Consider the following 9,121-nt stretch of genomic DNA (forward strand, 5'->3'; position numbering starts at 1 on the left):
TTTTTTTTTTTTTTTTTAAGATGTTATTCCAAAGATTAAAACAAAGAAAAGACATTTCCCTCAGCAGCAGAGACATTCATTAATCAGTCCTCTTGCAAACATGATTTTGGGATGACTGAAGACTTCAGAGTTATCAATCAGAGGACATTATGCTGAGAGCACGGGTAGATGCAGTTTTGTTCAAGCAGCAAAGGATGTAATAAACAGGTCAAAATCAACTGGGCAAAGCCTGGAGATTGTTATCTGCAACTTACAGAGAAAAGATCTCTGATCTCTGGAAGTGGAATTTCAAAGAAAATAGCTTTTGGGGTGGCAAAGACACAAGTTGGGCCTCTCTAAATCAAGCTAGAAATGACCTCCAAAGGGAAAATAAATAGGATTTGTACCCTAGTTTTGCATCTTTATGACGGATAAAGATGGCCTTGTGGGAAAGGAAGGTTAGTTTTCTTTTCACCATCTTGTACTTCTGCTGTGATGTTTCATTTTATGTTCTGCACTAAAAATTCACATCTTTGCTTAGGCAGGGTTTGTGATGGCTGAAGAATAACTGCAAAGACGACACAGCAACAGCTTCTAAAAAAGCAAAGGTGAACACATGAATATGAAATACATACTCTTCAATAACTCCTCCACCAAAAGCAACGATGACTTGCCTTAACACTCCGATTTTCCTAACTTTAATGAAAGTGGCTAGAAATTCAATTACTCTCCCCTGGCCTCTGAAAACCAATTTCTAACTTTCCAGGCTGTAAGTTACACAATTTTTTCTAAAGTGAAGTAATCGCAAGGCTGAATCAAAAAAGATGCATATTTGGCATATCACCTTGGCAGGGGGTAGGGAGTGAGAGTATCTTCAGAGTCCGACAGCAAACTGGAACAGCTCCAAATTGTGACGAAAAGCAAGATTATCTTTGAACCAGAAAACTAGTCATGGGGAAGTCTCTACAGAGACGCATATCTGTGTAGATTCCAACATACCTTTTGGGTTGCCAGCACACAGAGTTGGAAAGCAAACAATCGAACCAATGGAAAATATTTTCAAGACGACTGCTGGGCTTGCGCTGATGAAAGACATTTTCTGCATTAACATCAAAGGCTGCACCTCATCTCTGTACTCATGGACAGAGACGTGGGATCAGCATGTGTGCCTGTTCTGCACCGCATGACTCTTCTGCACCTGGAAATAGCTGCGGATGTGTAAATAAATAACCTCTTCTGCCTAAGACATACCACTGCTTCTTGTGGACGTGGTGGGTACTTCAGAAGAAAGATGTAATTTTGGCAGTGGCTGTTACAAAGACTTAAGCAAAGGTATTTTAGGTGAGCTAGCCAGTCCCAATTACATGCCTTTTCATTCAAGGATCTCAAGCCCTTCTTTCAGAGTAAGTATAACGGGAGGGGAGGTCAGCTGAAGTGTCCCAACCTTCTCATGCCATGAGGTAGAAGCAAGGAGAGTCCTGTCACCAAGGCAGGCTCAGATTTAGTAGGGAAACCGCAGTCTCTGCTCAGCTGGTGCAGAGCATAAAAGCAGCACAAGCATTTTACTACTCTAGAAGTATGACTTCTAACAAGCCCTTTCCACAGGTTTTCTGCAGCTTTCTGTAGTGAAAACCGGCTGCATCAGAACTATTATAATAGCACCCCCTCCTCATTATTATTCCAAGCGTTACTGAAAATATTACTCCAGGAATAACTTCAGAGGGAGGACTGAATCTCATAACCGCTGCTGTCAATGGCTGAACGGTCACAGGCACAGAATCCTTCCAGCTGGGAGAGCGACAATCAACTCCCACTAACCTATGTCTGGAAGAGAATAACTAACCAGTACAGTAATTGCAGATCTGTATTGTTTTAACAGAGCAGAATTTGACCCATTATATAATAGCAAATAAAATTCCCTTAGTGTTTGTTTCTGTATGGACTCCGACACGTACAGGTCACACGAGCCAGCCGACTTCTACATGAACTACTGTGGTACGCACACCTTTACAGCAAATGCACATTAAGTGGGGGAGGAAATACAAAGTATAAAACCTCTCTTTCCTTCTTCCTTCACTCCCTAATTAAATGCTCAGGACAAATGAGTGGTACAAAGTATTCTCAGAATTCTGCCAAAAATGAATAAATCATTGGGATTGTGACCCACAGGGGTGCTCTAATCCTATGTCCAAGCACACCCTGAAGTGTTAAGTTACTACAAAGAGAGGATATTTTTATTGATAAACATTATATTGTCTTAGTGTAGATGTCTGACACATTATTAAATCAAATGACAAAACATTTAAAGTAATTCATTCTAATGAAACTTTTTGATATTCCATAGACAATAGTGCTGTGAATTTTGTTTATAGTATAACACATTAAAAACACAGAAATACAAGTTTCTAATTTCATAGGTTACCAGCAAACAGAGAAAAATGCATGCTTTCATTTCTGTTAAATTTGTAACTTACACAGGCAAGTGGAACAGCTATGCATAGAAGACTATTCTACAACAAGTTGTAAAACAAACATACAGAAAGACTGACCGTATAATACTTGTACAAGTATGACAAAACCATTACAACTCATTTCAAAAGGTAACAAATGTTTTGTCTGTGGCTCCACCATTTTAACACTTCTAAGCTGACTTAATAAAAAGCTCTTTTGAGTAGAATCGTGTTACTAGAAACCACTGATTATTTTGTTTTCTGGCTGGCTGTAAATGAACATACATTATATGTGCATTTGCACTCAGTTCCACCTACATTTTCTTCCTTACGGTTAGAAGCATCACAGAATCTTCCCACTCAGTGAAAAAGGAACCCAGTCAGTGTTGTTTGATCCCAAATCAAACAAAAGGTGCTCGTATCAGTCGCTTTTATTGCTGTGCTTCCTGCAGCTTTGATGCAGTGACTGCACCATAAAGTAGAAAACTCATCATGCACACAATTCAAAGAAATCTGTATGGTTTTATCACAGTCTGTTTTAGAACAAGCCATAGTAGGGATCGCATTCAGCGGTCTAAGACTTTAGTAATGGTACAAAAACAAGTTCTCTGTAATAGCTCCACGAAATTATCAGATCTTGAATAGCTAACTGTTGGGCCGTGAGATGATTTAAACACACATTCCCCACCCAGTTGCTGGCACTGGGGCTCTCCCTGCGTGCCTTGGTGGTGCAAAGCTGAGTACAGGGTGCAGACCTAGGCTGGCTCTGACAGGGCTTAGTAGGTCGGGGACAGTGCCATGTAAATATGACAGTTTGGGCTTGGCTCTGAAAAAGGCTGGAAGGGGCTAAAAGTGGCCCCCATGTGCAAAGAAACCGGCTGTCCTTACACTAGCTGACTCGCTCTTTTACAGGTACATACCTGCAAACTCACCTCAACCGCAGGGGCACCAGTGGGCAAAGCTCTTGCAAGGAAAAGAAAACAAAGGGAAGTTTCTCAAGAGAGTCTGCACCCAACAGCACCCGTTGCTCTTTAGTGGCGAGCAGGGGCCCAACGTTTCTGAGAACTCAGCCATGTTTTTTAGTGCATAAATGGGAGCTATCAAAAGTGCTGAGCTAATGAAAGCCTCGTCCAAAAAAAAATGTGAGATGAGCCAGGGGAGGAGGAGGAGGTGGTGCGGGGGAGGACAGGGGCCCCTGAAACTTGTGCAACATACCTGAGGATTAACAGGTCTGTCTGCTCACCTTTTTGTTCTAGTGAAATCCTGATTTACCAGTATATTCCCATTGCCGCGCTTGTGCCAAGGTTGTAGGCAGAAGTGAACTTCACCCTGTGGGGTTGACTCGCCACACAGCCATGTCTGTGACCAGATGAACCATGGACTGAAAAGAAGCACCAGTCCTGCCCTCCTGCATGTCCCCGTTGGCTGAAGCTCTGATGGATGCACTAGCAACAGGAACACCTGAACCATTGCCAAAACTTACCAAGGGATTTCAGATTGCACAGGACTTCGACAGACAGCAAAAGAAACCCCAAAATCCCCTAAACCCAAACAAACATCTTCCTAGTTTGGTTTCAGTCTTGAAAAAAACCATTCAATGTGAGTATGAACATAATCTATCATTCCTTTAGTCATCTCTTAAAAATACTGCCTGCATTAAGGGTCTAGTAACGATTCTCAGCTTTACAAGGACAGACAGTGAAGTCAATCAAACTATTCCTCAAGGGAACATTAAATAAAATTTGTCCCTAAATCTTCAACACATGGTAAAGTTCACTGCATACCAGCTCATCTCTCAGGTATGCAGATTACTACTAGCATATTTACACAACCATTTACGTAACAGATAAAACGCATACTTGTGAAACTAGGATAAGAACAGAGTCGGAGACATTGTTTTTGGCATATCTCTCCCCGATAAAGGAACGCAGTGTTTCTCACCAGGAAGAAATACCTTTCATCAGGAGAGCGAGAGTTGTAAAGATCAAATAGTATTCAGGCAAACCTCTGCGTAAAACTTGCCAGTATCCTAATTACACAATAACCAGCTTTTTGTGATGCCATACTACTCTCATTTGCACTTGCTCTCCATGGGTGCTGAATAATTACAGAATCATACTTTATGTCCTTTGCTTCTGTCATCCATTTAAAAAAAAATCCTTAAGAACAAAGTTATTCCACAAACATCTTGCTTTGGCTTCTTTCAAGAACTTGTTGTAGTTCTAGTTCGGTGCTTGCTCATTTGACCTAAGCATTGTGCAATTTCACAATACAATTTTGAGATACAGAAATGTATGTTACACTCAAGAGGTTTTGACTCACCAGTGAGAATTACTGAAAAAAAGGATTGTTTCTGAGAATCTAGGACGAACAACTCAGCTGAGCTCTGTGCTTGACAGAACGTGGAAGCTCACTTTATGCAAATCTTGAACATTATACAAACCTTTATGAAAGATTGATGCAGTACTTTATGCAATCAGTCTTTATCTTCCAATTTTTTCTTTTCTAATCTGAAAAATCCCCAAGTCTTTAAAAGCTGATGAAATACAGGCTTCCAGTCCCCCTCCCCCCCCCCCCCCCCTCCCAATACATTTTCTGTAAAATGACTCCATCATTGCTCTTGTATTTCCCAACAACAAGCCCTACTGCAATTCATACCGATATGACGGTGATACATCAGCACGTCACACAGCAATGACGTGATATTCTTCTACAATGGAGATTACTGACCTACCTCAAACCAAAACAATGCAGTGGAAATAGGGAAGTATCGCATTTGTGAGTGGTGCATTTTTACTGCAAGATTTCAAGATGGAGATCCTTGCCTGCTGTAAATGGCAACTACCCTGTCATAAAGCTGGGACAATAAATGTCTGCTTCACCCAAGCATTTGCTGGCGCATGACATCTGTTTTAAAGAGAGATCTTCGCATTTAACCAGAGCCATTTACTGTTAAAGGGAGCTGGGGAAAACTAGGCAAAGGAAGATTACTTCCTTACTAAAAGATTACTAAAAAATCAACCCCCCTAAAAAATAAAAACAACCTACTTGTTGGTATCTTATGAAATGTGAATTTTAATTATTGCAAATGGTACCTCGTGACAGTGATATTACAAACATTAGAGTGCACTAAGCATTTGCTATTTATATATTTCTACTCTTATAGATCAAGATAAGTGCTCAAGTGAGCACTGCAGAAGCATCTTTGGGTCTCTCAGCATTCCTCAGCTTCTTTACCAATATAAGTTACAAGAAGCATCTGAGAAAGTCTTGCCACTTTTTGTGGCCACTCAAAAGGATGGTATGATGCTTTTAATGGCTTAGTCTGCCTGGTCCCTGATTCAGGAAAACCTGGCCTTAGCTTTAGGTGGGGACTGAAATTAGGTTCCTAAATCTTCTGCCAGCATGGGGAAATGTTTTCTTGAACCAGGGGCTCAGCTCTTAGTGTACGATAAATAAATAAATAAAATGTATAAATACGTCACTGCAGAATTTCCTGACCTCCTCAATGTCTCGTGCATGCTCTTTTTTCTTTTTCAAAGCTGTCTTTATGGTCAGAAAATGCAACTGGAATTTCAAATGACTAACAATAATTACAATTAGAAATATTACTGAATGTACAAAGATAAGCTGTTTAAGGTTTTGACCTGCTATATTATAGATACACAACTGCCATGCACCACTCACAATACCTTGCTAGTACAATGTAGAAACAAATAAAAGCTAGCAACCATCTCTTGCATTTATAAATAGATGTGTGTAAGACTACCTTAAATACTGATACACTTATCATCTTAGCAGTTGCCATGATAGGGCTTTATTCCCATGCAGATGGCAGCTGGGTACTGCGGGGCTTCATTTTAACAACAGTGGACATACTAGGTAACACATATATGTATGTTGCTTGAGTATAAACCTACGTTCATACATTAAAAAAAAAAAGCCAAAAATCTGCCAATGAATTATATGAACTTATAACTGAGTCCCTCAGTAAAACTAGTATAGTATAGTCTGGCTTCATAAAGCATAAAAGGCCCAGGTCAGATCTATAATCACTTAATCAGATCAATTATGTTTATTGCATAATGAGTGTCTTTGCATAACCGGAACTGAGCAGGGTTGCATCAATTTCATTCATTTTGAGGCCACTTAAGATATAAAGTATCCTTATATGTCCAAATTTCCCTTTGAAGAGTCTTTGAAAAGACATCCTATGAAAAGTCTTCCCATGTAATGACTGGTTATTTCAATGGTTTGGGACATTTTAAAGGCAGACAGTAGGCTTACACTGTTTTGGAGTCGGGTTGTTTGAGATTGGTGTGCCAAGCAAAGATCTCCTTGCATTTTCTCCCATCAATTTACTGGATCAAAAACTACATCCTATTTCTGCTAGCCCAGTGCATGAATTCAGTGTTAACAAGGACGTGGGTCAGCCTTCAAAGCCAGAAGGATTCAGCTTATGAGATAGAAAGTAGAAGCAAAATCCCGAATCCTTGCAACACAAGGAGCAAGATAAAATCTTAAGGAAAGAAGCAGGCGGCTGTTGGGTGTACAGAGATGTCTGCTTTTGAAAAAGATTTCATGGCACGTCCCAACATTTATACAGGGTCTGTGTATCTGATCTCTATCAGAAATCCTCAGCATCTTAGGTCCCAGAGAGACATGCCCTCCCAAAACAGCTGTGCTCCTAGAAGTAACTGTCCAGTGAACTGCTTAAACAAACTCCCCTTGTTCTGACATTGATCAGCACGCAATCATACAAGCAGCTCTGCCAGACAGATGGTAAGCTTCAGCAAAGAGATAGGGGTGTTTGCTGCAGAGGGTGAACAAGGGTCACTACATCTGGCACAGCTGCAGCCAGAGCACATCTGTCTACACACTTGTGCCCTTGATTGCGGGATGGGAGGGTGCACTCTGTATTTGTAGATAGCATGAGGAAAACTCAAGCCCTCTTCATTCAAATGATCACAAACGACAGTATTGCAGGGTTTACCTTCTCCCTTGTCTTCCCCCAGCCTCATTCCCTTCTTCCCTTAACAAACAGCTTAGTTTTAGCATTTGCTAAGAAAATTACAAGATGTAATTCTAAGGCTGTAACAGCCAGGAAGGAGGTTTGCCTTCTGCTAGGGACTGCTTTTGATTTCTATAGCCACAGTGTGGCATCCTACTTAGCCATCCTATAGAAAATTAACCCTTTCTCAACAAAGGCCGTCCTCAACAAAGTGAAGTCAAGAAGTGACATGGATGCTAATACAGGACTAGGTCCTGCAAACTGTCATTCATTACCATAGTCCTGCCAAAAGTAATTAATCCTACTGACACTCAAATTGCACCAGAACTCAAAGTCAGCATGTAAAAGCATGTTTTTGTAACATGACTTTCAACTTAATTTCAAGTGCTGGCTCAAGTGTAGTCAACAGCATCAGAGGGTCCTGGATATGACCCTTCATACTTCACTGTCTTTATGCCTACAGATGCAGTTGCGCGAAGCTGGGACACGGGAGAGAACTACTGCTGCGGTATCTTAGCCCAAAGTTTGCAATGCAAAATTGTTTTTCCATCTCCTCCAAAAGCAAACTGGATCCTCAAGTCCAAAAGACCCCTACCCAAGCCCTGTGCACACTTCAGAAATGCAAGAGAACACCAAATGAACTAACTAGCATATGGCAGGCAGAGGAACTGCGCAGCTCTCCTTTTTCTGCTAGCAGGAGCTGCTGAGAAAGCAAGGCAAGAGGGGCACCCTGCCGCTGGTGTGCGTTGTTAACGGACCAGTTGGACATCTGCCTGCAGGGTGCAGCAGAAAGTACCCTGCACAACCCCATCGGCAGACTGCCCCGGGCTTGATCCAAAGCCCTTCTAGCTCAGTTAAAAAACCTTACTTTTAACTCCAGGAAGCGCAGCATCAGGTCCTATTTGCACAGGAGAGCTACTAACACAGGCTACTGCCTTCTAGAGAGGCATACAGGAAAGCAACAGACCACCTCAAGGCAAAATCTATGAGGGAAAATCTACGTTCCTAAATAGCATCAGGAGTAAAAACCTCAGTGGCTGACTCCCAGTGAACAGTTTATAAAACTTTGTAAAAGTCTTCTAAAAGTCACTTCCCTTATTTTAACCCAAGGCATGTTCATTACAGGCTCTCATCAGAGTCACCTGCTCACTGACCACACAGGATTCTGCCCCTCCCCGCCAAATAGGAACATTTTGCTGCAGTTGCTCCCTATGAGAGCCCCCCCTCTTAGACTACACGTGCTGCTTTTGTTGGGCACTTAAATAAGCCCTACCGATGCCAAAGAGCTGCATTCACTAAACCAAATTTCTCAGCAAAACACTTAAGCATGTGCTTAGCTTTTGATACACGGACCTCTGCATGACAAGGTATGTGCTTCAAGTTAAGCAAGGACTCTGGTACTTTCTGGACTTGCAACTTAGGAGCCTGCCTGAGCACAGCCTGCCCAAGCGTGCCACGACTTGTAATCAGGCCAGGGAAGAGGTGCAAATGCCTCCAGCCCCTTGCACTGGGGTGGGTATTACGCAGGAACGGCAGGCAGTGTGCTCCCCCCCACCCTCCCTCGGGAGCAGCACTTTGAGCGGCCCCAAGACCCTGCAAGAGCTGGGCTCAGAAGTACACCCCAGCTGGACAGCACTGGCTGAGGGCAGCGTGGTCTGTGGCTACCCTGACAGCCTCTCAC

This window comes from Aptenodytes forsteri, unplaced genomic scaffold (genome assembly GCF_000699145.1).
Source record: "Aptenodytes forsteri isolate BGI_AS27 unplaced genomic scaffold, ASM69914v1 Scaffold185, whole genome shotgun sequence".
Lineage (NCBI taxonomy): Eukaryota > Metazoa > Chordata > Aves > Sphenisciformes > Spheniscidae > Aptenodytes > Aptenodytes forsteri.